Source organism: Heptranchias perlo, unplaced genomic scaffold (assembly GCF_035084215.1).
Source record: "Heptranchias perlo isolate sHepPer1 unplaced genomic scaffold, sHepPer1.hap1 HAP1_SCAFFOLD_52, whole genome shotgun sequence".
Lineage (NCBI taxonomy): Eukaryota > Metazoa > Chordata > Chondrichthyes > Hexanchiformes > Hexanchidae > Heptranchias > Heptranchias perlo.
Window position 1 is genome coordinate 8,117,472 of NW_027139537.1, and position 14,257 is coordinate 8,131,728.

At 44.7% G+C, this 14,257-nt stretch overlaps 1 pseudogene; it reads right to left on the minus strand.

Annotated features, from left to right (window-relative positions):
- Nucleotides 1-496: 496 nt before the first annotated feature.
- On the minus strand, nucleotides 497-9,136 carry LOC137314539 (NACHT, LRR and PYD domains-containing protein 3-like; annotated as a pseudogene).
- Nucleotides 9,137-14,257: the final 5,121 nt, after the last annotated feature.

Sequence of the window (14,257 nt, forward strand, 5' to 3'; positions counted from 1 at the left end):
TAAGACTATTACTGATACTAATAATAATGTACAGTATTTATTAATAGCAATATTACTGATACTAATAATACTGTACAGTGTTTATTCATAACACTATTACTGATACTAATATACAGTGTTTATTAATAACATTATTACTGATACTATTAATATACAGTGTTTAATAACGACACTTTTATTGATAGTAATAACGTAGTATTGATTCATAAAATTATAGCTGTTACTAATAATAAGGTGGAGTGTTTATTAATATCACTATTACTGATACTAATAATAATGTGTTTATTAATAACAGTTGTGGATACTAATAATGTACACTGTTGATTAATAAAATTATAGCTGTTACTAATAATAATGTGCAGTGTTTGTTAATAACACTATTACTGATACTAATAATAATGTACAGTGTTTAATAATATCACTATTATTGATACTAATAATAATGGACAGTGTCAGACATCCAGTTATCAAAACACAATCTCACACAGTCTGATAATTACTGCAGTTTCTGTATTTTAAAGTCCGGGTTCCTCAGAGCCTCAGACAGTAGTTTCACTCCTGAATCTCCAAGTTTGTTATTACGGAGGTTCAGAACCGTCAGTGACCGGTTTGTACTGAGAGCGGAGGAGAGATCCACGGTACAGGAATCTGTGAGATCGTTATCACGTAACCTGGAGATCAGAGAGAGAGAGAGAGAGAGAGAGAGACGATCAGACATAACAGGAATCAGAGTAAGTTCCCAGTATTTATTGGTATTATTATTACTTATACTGACATTAAGGTACCGTGTTCCGCATCCAGTTATTATAAACACAATCTCACACAGTCTGATACTTACTGCAGTTCCTGTATTTTACAGTCCGGGCTCCTCAGAGCCGCAGACAATAGTTTCACTCCTGAATCTACCAATTTATTATTACTCAAGTCCAGAATTGAAAGTGACGGGTTTGCACTGAGAGCGGAGGAGAGATCCTTGGTACATGAATCTGTGAGATCGTTACCCCATAGCCTGGAGATCAGAGAAAGAGAGCGAGAGAGACAGAGACGAGCAGAGTTAACAGGAATCAGAGGAAATTCCAAGTATTTATTTGTATTATTATTTAAACTGACATTAATACACCGTGTTCGGTATCCAGTTATGATAAACACAATCTCACACAGTCTGATACTAACCACAGTTTCTGTATTTTACAGACCGGGTTCCTCAGAGCCGCAGACAGTAGTTTCACTCCTGAATCTCCCAGTTTATTGCATCCCAGTCTAAACACAAACAGACAGAGAGTGAGAAACAAACTGAATCCAATCCCCGATCAGACACAATTTCTCTCTGATATTACAGGAAACACTGAAAAATCTTCAGGAAACTAATAACCAGATTTCCCTGTCACTGACAATGAATCTCACTCTGTCCAACGCCCCATAGATTCAGGGACTGTCTGTAAATGTATTTCTTAAATAAAGTGCTGTCTGTGTGAAGTCTTTAAATGTCCCTCAGTCCGGTCTCATTCCTTGATGATCAGAATTACCCTCCTGGAGGTCAGTGACCTGTCCGTCATGTTTGGGTAAACTTGTATCATTTCTGCTGCGTCTCAAATCACGGATTTGATGGGAAAGGGACGCTTTCCCCTGAATTAAATGAAAAAGCGGTGATTACCTGAACTTTATGCAGTATTATATAATCTGTATAATATCTGGGTGTGAGTTATATTGTGAAACGGCGGGAACCATTGCTGTATAATTCGTCCCAAAGGATTTTTTGTGACAAGGAGAGTTTATTCTTTCTTGTTACAAGTTTTAAATGCCCCTTTACTCCGAGTTTACAGGGGAGGGGAGTTTCTCTCTTTATATTAAACTGCCTTTACATTTATTTCAGGTGTAACGTGCCCGACAGTTTTATGGGGAATTTTCTGGTGTTCTGTCCCCGAGCGGGGCCTTGCACAGGGGGCAGATACTGGGAAATTCCTGGGTTCACTGCCCTTGGTTAACCCAGGAGCCTCCCGCTGTGGGTGAGGCCCCACCGCTGACCGGTGTGTGTCTGTACTCCTGGGCTAATACCCGACCACCCGTTAGATTTGAACCTTTCCAGCGGCGGATTTTAGTTCCCAAATCGCACTGAAGTGTCGGCCTGGATTAATGAGCGAGGGGCCTGAATCCACGACCTTCTGACAAAGAGGCACGAGTGCTGCCAGCTGGATGAAGAGATGGTGGATGTATTGGAGAGTGTGAGGGCTGTGTCATTGATAAGTTAAGATAACGGACCGACGTCCTGAGGGGAAAGCTCAGCTCGCCCACTGGCGGTTGACTGCCCGAAAGCTGTGTTTTGCTCTTTGTTAATGAATGTTTGGTGTTTCTGCTTCCCTCTTCGGCACACGTTGACAGTCCGGTGACTGTCACTTGCCCCAACACCTCGGTAAGAGGGAGGGATGCTCCGACACACAGACTGCTGCAGTTAGTGTCGGTCTACGTGTAACTAACAGTGAGAAGGAACCCCTTCAATGGGCGTATCTCAGGCAGTGAGAAAAACAGCAATAAATATCATTTATTGCAATGAAATTATCAGACTCTTTCAGTGACCTGTATTTACTGATCCGATAAAGACTGTAAAATCCTGACTTGTTCACAAAGATCCATTTTAGATTCTCCAGTCCTGAAGAATTACTAACCGATCCTCTTATCATTTGTCATATTTGTGTCGAATCTGTTTCTCTCTGATTTAACTGAACTGTTTGTTTCCCTTCATTACGGAGCAACAACACAATCCGTGACTTTTCGACAATTGGCCTAACAGTTAGAGACAAATAAACAGTTACCTCAACACCTGGCATTTGTGCAGTACGGGTCGCAGCCGCTGGAGTCCTTCACACTGAATGGAGCCATGCTGCAGATTGAGGTGTTTTATTGTATCACAGTGTGCAATGACATGGGACAGAACCGCACAGTCAATCGGAGTCAGTCGCAATCCACTAAATGTAAGTGTTTCCACAGATCCCACTGTGACACGGGCCAGTGTTTTATTCTGAGACTCAAACAGGTAGTGGAATGTGTTCAGGAGGTCCCTTTTACCAGTTTCACTCCCTGTGTTTCCAATCTCTCCTTCAACCTTCTCCTTCACCCAGTCAATCACTCCGCAGATTGTTTGATGAAGAAATGGACCCAGAAACTCCTCCAGGGGCCGAGCTGACTGTGAGGAGGAGAGACCAACAACAAAACGGAGAAATATCTCAAATCGCCCATCTTCCTTGCTGTGGGCTTCACTGAGGAGTTTCCGGATGTCCCCTCGATCTGGAGTCAGGAATTGTGCGAGTGCGGCTACAAACTCTTGGATGGTGAGGTGCGGGAATGTGTAAACCACATTCTGGGCAGAATCATCTCTCTCCAAAAGTTCCATCATGAATCCAGGCAGGAACTGGGAAGGTTGCAGATTGTACTTGATCAAATCTCCATTTCTGAACACAATCTTCTTCTCGGAGACTCCTGTGAAGGCCATCTCACCGATCTTCAGTAACACATCACGGGGGGATTCAATCTCTCGGCCATGGTTTTTCAGAATGTTGTAAATATAGTAGGAATATAGTTGGGTGATGGTCTTGGGAACTCGCTGCTGTTTCCTGTCTCTTTGTGTGAAGAAGGGACCCAGTGACAGACCGAGGATCCAGCAGTAGGAAGGGTTGTAACACATGGTGTACAGGAGCTCGTTCTCCTCCACATGTTTGAAAACAGCTGCTGCCACCGCCTGATCTTCAAAACACTTGTTGAAATATTCCTTCCGTTCCTCACCAACAAATCCCAGGATTTCAGCCCAGACACTGATCTCAGCCTTTTCCAATAAATGTAATGCAGTGGGGCGGCTGGTCACTCGCACTGAGCATCCTGGGAGCAGCTTGTGCTGTATTAAACTGTACACAATGTCAGACACTTTGCACTCGTCTTCAGGATCTGTGCACATGTACTGAGGTTCTGTATTTTTCCGATTGTCAGCAAAATCGATACTGTCCTTGAATTCATCTAAACCATCGAATATAAACAATAATCCCTCTGGGTTCTTCCAGAGCTCACCCAGAATATTCCCAAAGTAAGAATACAGATCCAGTATCAGATTCCTCAGGTTTATTCTACAGTTAATAGCGTTCAAATCCCGGAATTTAAAACTGAAAACAAATTGAAAGTGTGGGTATATTTTCCCAGTGGCCCAGTCATAAATAATCTTTTGTACCATTGTTGTTTTTCCAATCCCCGCGACTCCGCTCACTGCTGCTGAACTCCCAGATTTGGATTTTCTCTGGGAAAAACTGCTCTGGAACAATTGATCAGTTCGGATTTTTTCCAGTTCTCTCCGGAGATGTTTCTCTCTCCACTCTTCATGGTCTCGGCCTCTTGCCAGCAGTTCATGTTCTACAAGTGTCCGATCTCGAACAGTAGAAATGACCGTTAGCTCAGTGTATAGAGTGACCAGCTGGAAAATCTTAACCTTCTCCTTTATTAAGATCGTGTTCACTCTCAGTGTTTCAGTTTGGACACGGAGTGCTTCCTTGTGTTTCTGTTGAACATCTTCAATTAGAACAGACAGAAAGTGGTTCTCAATGTTAGTTGTATTGAAATAAAAATAACTTCTCAATATCACTTTCCTGTTCAGAAAAATGTTCCGAGATTAAATTCACAGCTTCAATAGAGGTGCGAGCAGGAAATTAAACTCAGTCACTGAAAATCTCACTCCAATGCAATGAGAGCGGGGGAAGAGTCAGTTGGGGAGAATATTGAAGGGGCAGTGTGTCAGGGTCTGGAGACAATTCGATGTTTTTCTGTAGATAAACTGAGAGGAAGGGTAGCCGGGGACATCACTTTAGCAGGGACGGCCTTTCCTGTTGCTATCCATCCCCCGTTTGTGTTGTGCTACAGCAAATGGTAACAAATTATTTCCGCTGGTTTTACACAGAGTAAATGATTGTGTTTTTCATAACAGACCAGTTATATCAGCGATCAGAATCAGGGATAGAACTACCGCACGCTTCACTCAGTCTAAAGTTAGAGCAGAAAACATTCCGACTTCATTTCACCTGCTCTATAAATAATTTGCTCTGTTGTTGCTACTTACCGCAACTTTTCTAAAATGTAATTTTGAAAATTACAAATATGCTTCCATTTGCCAGTAATTAAAAGGTTGCTAAATTAAAGGACTATTGTTTGAGCGGAACAGAGTTCTCTCTTCCACTGCCAGTGGGAAATGTCCCAATAACTTCCTCGTCATCCACAACAGATGAATGTTATATTGTGTGGACATCTGGACAACTTCTCAAATCGCATCGATCACTTTCTGGCGGTTCATCATGTGTTGTACAATGATAATACTTCACTGTTTCCCATTTCTCCACCTCTTCTTCTACAATTTCTGCTCGGATATAATTCCAGGGACAGAGATAAACCTCGACTTCGGGCTCAAGGTTCCTTATCTGTGAGCCCAAATTCACTGCCGTTACATCACATGTCTATATGGGGCTTCCCGGTTATCGTGATCCTGCCGGGTGTGTATGGCGATTCACAGTGTATCAGGATCCTGCCAGGTGTGTATGGGGATTCAGTGTATCAGGATTCTGCCAGGGGTGTGTGGGGATTCACAGTGTATCAGGATCCTGCCAGGTGTGTATGGGGATTCACTGTGTATCAGGATCCTGCCAGGTGTGTATGGGGATTCACAGTGTATCAGGATCCTGTCAGGTGTGCATGGGGATCTACAGTGCATCAGGATCCTGCCAGGCGTGCATGGGGATTCACAGTGTACCAGGATCCTGCCAGGTGTGCATGGGGATTCACAGTGTACCAGGATCCTGCCAGGTGTGCATGGGGATTCACAATGTACCAGGATCCTGCCAGGTGTGTTTGTGGATTCACAGTGTACCAGGATCCTGCCAGGTGTGCATGGGGATTCACAGTGTATCAGGATCCTGCGAGGTGTGCATGGGGATTCACAGAATATCAGGATCCTGCCAGGTGTGTATGGGGATTCACAGTCTATCAGGATCCTGCCAGATGTGTATGGGGATTCACAGTGTATCAGGATCCTGTCAGGTGTGCATGGGGATCTACAGTGTATCAGGATCCTGCCAGGCGTGCATGGGGATTCACAGTGTACCAGGATCCTGCCAGGTGTGCATGGGGATTCACAGTGTACCAGGATCCTGCCAGGTGTGCATGGGGATTCACAATGTACCAGGATCCTGCCAGGTGTGTTTGTGGATTCACAGTGTACCAGGATCCTGCCAGGTGTGCATGGGGATTCACAGTGTATCAGGATCCTGCGAGGTGTGCATGGGGATTCACAGAATATCAGGATCCTGCCAGGTGTGTATGGGGATTCACAGTCTATCAGGATCCTGCCAGATGTGTATGGGGATTCACAGTGTATCAGGATACTGCCAGGTGTGCATGGGGATTCACAGTGTATCAGGATCCTGCCAGGTGTGCATGGGGATTCACAATGTACCAGGATCGTGCCAGGTGTGTTTGGGGATTCACAATGTACCAGGATCGTGCCAGGTGTGCATGGGGATTCACAATGTACCAGGATCGTGCCAGGTGTGTTTGGGGATTCACAATGTACCAGGATCCTGCCAGGTGTGCATGGGGATTCACAGTGTATCAGGATCCTGCGAGGTGTGCATGGGGATTCACAGAATATCAGGATCCTGCCAGGTGTGTATGGGGATTCACAGTCTATCAGGATCCTGCCAGATGTGTATGGGGATTCACAGTGTATCAGGATCCTGCCAGGTGTGCATGGGGATTCACAGTGTATCAGGATCCTGCCAGGTGTGCATGGGGATTCACAATGTACCAGGATCGTGCCAGGTGTGTTTGGGGATTCACAATGTACCAGGATCGTGCCAGGTGTGCATGGGGATTCACAATGTACCAGGATCGTGCCAGGTGTGTTTGGGGATTCACAATGTACCAGGGTCCTGTCAGGTGTGTATGGGTATTCACAGTGTATCAGGATTCTGCCAGTTGTGCATGGGGATTCACAGTGTATCAGGATCCTGCCAGGTGTGTATGGGGATTCAGTGTACCAGGATCCTGCCAGGTGTGCATGGGGATTCACAGTGCACCAGGATCCTGCCAGGTGTGTATGGGGATTTCACAAGTGACAACGATCAGCAGCTGGATTAGGTGAAATAATGCAACCTCCACATATTTATGGATAATTCAGAAATCTTATGATCTGTAATTTGAATCTACGCAGAATAGTTGAGTATTGATGACAAATCTAAACGATTGTAAACAATTTTACAACACCAAGTTATAGTCCAACAAATTTATTTTGAATTCCACAAGCTTTCCGAGGCTTCCTCCTTCCTCAGGTGGATGGTGTGGAAATGAAATTTTCGAATCCTTCGCATTTGAAAATCACAGAACAATGCCAGGTGATTACTGCCCGTTGCCAAGGCAATCACAGTGAGCAGACAGAAAGGTGTCACCTAAAAGGCCACCGGATATACAACCCCCCCAAAAAAAGAGAGAGAGAGAGAGAAGGAAGACAGTCAATGACCCGTTATATTAAAAACAGATAACATTTGTTCGCTGGTGGGGTTACGTGTAGTGTGACATGAACCCAAGATCCCGGTTGAGGCCGTCCTCATGGGTGCAGAACTTGGCTATCAATTTCTGCTCGACGATTTTGCGTTGTCGTGTGTCTGGAAGGCCGCCTTGGAGTACGCTTACCCGAAGGTCGGTGGCTGAACGTACATGACTGCTGAAGTGTTGCCCGACAGGGAGAGAACCCTCCTGTTTGGCGATTGTTGCGCGGTGTCCGTTCATCCGTTGTCGCAGTCGGCACTACCAAGTAAGACAGTTTGCAAGCTATCTAAAGTCAAAAAGTAATGGGCAGTTTGCAAAAGCCATCCAGGCAGGTAGGTGTTGATCTTACAATCTTCTGATTTGTAGTCAGACACATTATCCATTGCTCCAGTGTGCGCAGGGTAAGTTGCATCTCACACTCTCACAGCGCTGTGATATGAGCCAATACCGAGTCAGTCTCGGTCATGCCCACGCGACTCCACGAGTCCGGGAGTGTCAAAAGGTGCACAGTGAACAATCACCAAAGAGAGGGAGTTTCGCTGCTTCCCTTTCTTAGCTCAGCTGGTGGATTGGAGGATAATTAATTAACATCAAAGCAAAACCATCTTTAAATCACTGTTTCAATTCCAGTTTGAAGGAGCGAGTGCACTTTTGGAGGAAGCAGCTCAAGGCCACTCTTTTAACTTTCCAGGCAGCCAACAGCCCAACATGTTGACACCTCTTTTCCTTTCTCAAACCTGAAAGCTTTCAGTGTCTGCCCGAAGACGGCTGTTTCACTCGAGTATTTTTCTCTGCTCACCAGCAGGGAGCGTCTTTGAGCTGCAACTTATTAAAAATTTCAAAATATACTTTATTTCAAAAAATTTAAGGATACACACAGTTCAGTGTAAAAGTCGCAATTACAGTTCAAAACAATACAAAATAGTTCGCACACACTATGATCCTATTAATTCAATGCAAAACACAGTTCATATCTTATATTACATTCTGTACAATACAAGGTGGTGTGGACTCAGTACATATTCTATATTACATTCCATACAATACAAGGTGGGGTGGACTCAGTATATATCTTATATTACATTCTGTACAATACAAGGTGGGGTGGACTCAGTACATATCTTATATTACATTCTGTACAATACAAGGTGGGGTGGACTCAGTACATATATTTTATTACATTCGATACAATACAAGGTGGGGTGGACTCAGTACATATCTTATATTACATTCTGTATAATACAAGGTGGGGTGGACTCAGTACATATCTTATATTACATTCTGTACAATACAAGGTGGGGTGGACTCAGTACATGTATTATATTACATTGTGTACAATACAATGTGGTGTGGACTCAGTACATATCTTATATTACATTCTGTGCAATACAAGATGGGTTGGCCTTGAAGTTCAGCAAGTCCGGCTTAAAAGGATTTGCTGTTCCTTAGTATTTTGGTCTCTGAAGACGTCACCGAGCACTCTTCCTCCTTCAGGCTGCTGATCACCAGAGGTCTCTCTGTGCAATTTCTGGAAGAAGAAGCGCGAGCAATTCTCGTCCTGCTCCATGGAGCGGACTCTGGACCGGAAGATGATGCTTGAAGCTTCTTTAACTGGACGGGTCACCTCACACCCCTCCCGCCCCCCGCCATGAGATCACAGGATGAGGCCCCTTTTACTGGATCGGTCACACCGTGAGATCACAGTTCATAGAGTGTATTAGGGACTGATTCTTAGATCAATACGTCGGGAACCAACAAGGGAACAGGACATTTCGGATCTTGTAATGGGTAAAGAAACAGGTTTAATTAATGATCTCAAAGTAAAGGATCCCTTGGGAAGCAGTGATCATAACATGATAGAATTTCACATCCAGTTTGAGAGCGGGGATTTTGGGTCTGAAACTACTATATTAAACTTAAATATTGGCAATTATAAAGGAATGGGGGTGGAATGGGCTAAAGTGGACTCGGTAAACAGATTAGATGGTATGATGGTGGATAAGCAGTGGCAAACATTTAAAAAGATATTTTGTGACTCGCAACAAAAATATATCCCTGTGAAGAAGAAAGATGCCACATAAAGGATGAACCAACCATGGCTAACCAAGAAAGTCAAGGATGGTACCAGGTTAAAAGTAAAAGCATACAACATGGCAAAGATTACTGGTAAGCCCGAAGATTGGGAAAACTTTAAAAACCAGCAAAGAATGACTAAAAGAACAATAAAGAGGGAGAAAATAAATCATGTGAGTAAACTAGCAAGAAATATAAAAACTGACAGTAAAAGCTTCTACAAGTATATAAAAAGGAAAAGGGTAGCTGAAGTAAACATTGGTCCCTTAGAGGGTGAGACTGGGGAAATAATAATAGAAACAAGGAAATAGCAGAGGAATTGAACAGATATTTTGTATCTGTCTTCACATTAGAAGACACGAATAATGTACCAATAATAGCAGAAAACCAAGGGACAAAGGGGAGGGAGGAACTAAAAACAATCACTATCACTAGAGAAAAAGTCCGAGGTGAACTAATGGGTCGAAAGGCTGACAAGTCCGCTGGACCTGATGGCTTGCATCTAAGGGTCTTAAAGGAAGTGGCTACAGAGAGAGTGGATGCTTTGGTTGTAATCTTCCAGAATTCACTAGATTCTGGAAAGGTCCCAGCAGATTGGAAAACCGCAAACCTAACACCCCTATTCAAGAAGGGAGTGAGACAGAGAGCAGGTAACTATAGACCATTTAGCCTAACATCTGTCATTGGAAAAATGGTAGAATCCATTATTAAGGAAGTAGCAGCAGGACATTTAGAGACTCATAATACAATCAAGGAGAGTCAACATGGTTTTATGAAGGGGAAATCGTTTCTGACAAATTTATTAGAGTTCTTTGAGGAAGTAACGGGCAGGGTGGATAAAGGGGAACCAATGGATGCAGTGTATTTGGATTTCCAAAAGGCATTCGATAATGTGCCACATAAAAGATTACTGCGCAAGCTAAGATCTCACGGTATTGGGGGTAATATACTGGCATGGATAGAGGATTGGATATCTAACAGAAAACAGAGAGTCGGGATAAAAGAGTCATTTTAAAGATGGCAATCTGTAACTAGTGTGGTGCCGCAGGGCTCAGTGCTGGGGCCTCAACTATTTACAATATATATCAATGACTTGGATGAAGGAACAGAGTGTCTTGTGGCCAAATTTGATGATAATACAAAGATGGGTGGAAAAGCAAGTTGCGATGAGGACACAAAGTGTCTGTAAATGGATATTGACAGGTTAGGCGAATGTGCAAAATTTTGGCAGCTGGAATATAATGTGGGAAAATGTGAAGTCATCCGCTTTGGGAGGAAAAATAAAAAAGCAAAATATTATTGGAATGGAGAAATACTACAAAATGCTGCGTCCAGAGGGATCTGGGTGTCCTCACACATGAAACACAGAAAGTCAACATCCAGATGCAGCAGGTAGTCCGGAAGGCAAACGGAATATTGGCCTTTAATTCCAGGGGGTTAGAGTATAAAAGCAGGGAAGTCATGCTACAACTGTACAGGGTGCTGGTGTGACAACACCTGGAGTAATGCGTACAGTTCTGGTGCCGTTATTTAAGGAAGGACATACTTGCATTGGAGGCAGTTCAGTGAAGGTTTCTCTTATGAGGAAAGATTGAACAATTTGAGTCGTTACTCATTGGAGTTTAGAAGAATGAGAGGAGATCTTTTGAAACAGACAAGATTCTGAGGGTACTCGATGGGGCAGATGCTGAGAGGATGTTACCCCTCATGGGGGAATCTAAAACCAGGGGCTACAGTCTCAGAATAAGGGTTCGCCTATTTAAGACGGAAATGAGGAGGAATTTCTTCTCCCAGAGGGTCGTGAATCTTTGGAATTCTTTACCCCAAAAAGCTGTGGAGGCTGAGCCATTGAATTCGTTCAAGGCTGAGTTAGACAAACTTTTGATCAGCAAGGGAGTCAAAGGATATGGGGAAAGGGCGGGAAAGTGGAGTTGAAGTAAAAATCAGATCAGCCATGATCTCATAAAATGGCGGAGCAGGCTCGAGGTCCCATGCCCTGCTCCTGCTCCTATCTCTTATGGTCTTAAGGTCTTATGATGAGGTCAAGTAGGTTTTTCCCTCGTATTGGTTCACTCACCACCTGTCGGAGGCCCAGTCTGGCAGTTGTTTTCTTCAGGACTCGGCCAGCTCCATCAGTTGTGGTGCTACTGAGCCACTCTTGGTGATGGACGTTGAAGTCCCCCACCTAGAATATATTCCATGCCCTTACTACCCTCTGTCCTTCCTCCAATTGGTGATCAACATTGAGGAGGACTGATTCATCAGCTGAGGGAGGAGGGTAGTTGGTAATCACAGGAGGTTGCCTTGCCCATGTTTGCCCTGATGACATGAGACTTCTTGAGGTCCCGAGGCAATGTTAACTACTTCAAGGGCCATTCTCCCCTGACTGTACACAGCTGTACTGCCAGCCCTGGTGAGTCTGACCTGCCGGTGCGACAGTACATAACTGTGAATCAATGATTACAGTTTCAGTGTCAAGCACTCACTGTCTGAATCAATGATCACAGTGCTGGGTCACCCACCCACTGTGTGAATCAATGATCACAGTGCTGGGTCACACACCCACTGTGTGAATCAGTGATCACAGCGCTGGGTCACCCAATCACTGTGTGAATCAGTGATCACAGTGCTGGGTCACCCACACACTGTGTGAATCAATGATCACAGTGCCTGGGTTACCCACACACTGTGTGAATCAGTGATCACAGTGCTGGGTCACCCAACCACTGTGTGAATCAATGATCACAGTGCTGGGTCACCCACCCACTGTGTGAATCAATGATCACAGTGCTGAGATACTCACTCACTGTGTGAATCAATGATCACAGTGCTGTGTCACCTAACCACTGTGTGAATCAAAGATCACAGTGCCTGGGTCACCCACACACTGAGTGAATCAATGATCAGAGTGCCTGGGTCACCCACACACTGAGTGAATCAATGATCAGAGTGCCTGGGTCACTCACCCACTGTGTGAATCAATGATCACAGTGTTGGGACACCCACCAACTGTGTGAATCAATGATCACAGTGTTGGGACACCCACCCACTGTGTGAATCAATGATCACAGTACTGGGTCAGCCACTCACTGTGTGAATCAGTGATAACAGTGCTGGATCACCCACTCACTGTGTGAATCAGTGATCACAGTGCTGGGTCACCCACACACTGTGTGAATCAATGATCACAGTGCCTGGGTCACCCACACACTGAGTGAATCAATGATCAGAGTGCTGGGTCACCCACGCACTATGTGAATCAATGATCACAGTAATGGGTCACTACCCACTGTGTGAATCAGTGATGACAGTGCTGGGTCACCCACCAACTGTGTGAATCAATGATCACAGTGCTGGGTCACCCACTCACTGTTTGAATCAATGATCACAGTGCTGTGTCACCCAACCACAGTATGAATCAATTATCACGGTGCTGTGTCACCCAACCACTGTGTGAATCAAAGATCACAGTGCTGAGACACCGACCCACTGTGTGAATAAATTATCACAGTGCTGGTTCACCCACCCACTGTGTGAAACAATGATCACAGTGCCGGGTCACCCACCCACTGTGTGAATCAATGATCACAGTGCTGGGTCATCCACCCACTGTGTGAATCAATGATCACAGTGCTGCGTCACCCACCCACTGTGTCAATCAATGATCACAGTGCTGAGATACTCACTCACTGTGTGAATCAATGATCACAGTGCTGGGTCCCCCAACCACTGTGTGAATCAAAGATCACAGTGCTGGGACACCCACCCACTGTGTGAATCAATTATCATTGTGCTGGGTCACTCACCCATTGTGTGAATCAATGATCACAGTGCTGGGTCACCCATCCACTGTGTGAATCACTGATCACGGTGCTGGGCCACCCACCCACCGTATGAATCAATTATCACAGTGATGGGTCACCCAACCAATGTGTGAAACAATGATCACAGTGCTGGGTCACCCACCCACTCTGTGAATGAATGATCACAGTGCTGGGTCACTCACTCACTGAGTGAAGCAATGATCACAGTGCTGGGACACCCACCCACTGTGTGAATCAATGATCACAGTGCTGGGTCACCCACTCACTGTGTGAATCAATGATCACAGTGATGGGACAACCACCCACTGTGTGAATCAATTATCACAGTGCCGGGTCACCCACCCACTGTTTGAATCAATGATCACAGTGCTGGGTCACCCACCCACTGTGTGAATAACTGATCACAGTGCTGGGTCACCCACTCACTGTGTGCATCAATGATCTCAGTGGTGGGTCACCCACCCACTGTGTGAATCAATGATCACAGTGCTGGGTCACTCACCCACTGTGTGAATAAATGTTCAAAGTGTTGGGTCAACCACATACTGTGTGAATCAATGGTCACAGTGCTGTGACACACACTCACTGTGTGTATCAATCATCACAGTGTTGGGACACCCATCCACTGTGTGAATCACCGATCACAGTGCTCGGTCACACACACACACACACAGTGTGAATCAATTATCACAGTGCTGGTTTACTCACCAACTTTGTGAAACAAAGATCACAGTCCTGGGTCACCCACGCACTGTGTGAATCAATTATCACAGTGCTGGGTCACCCACCCA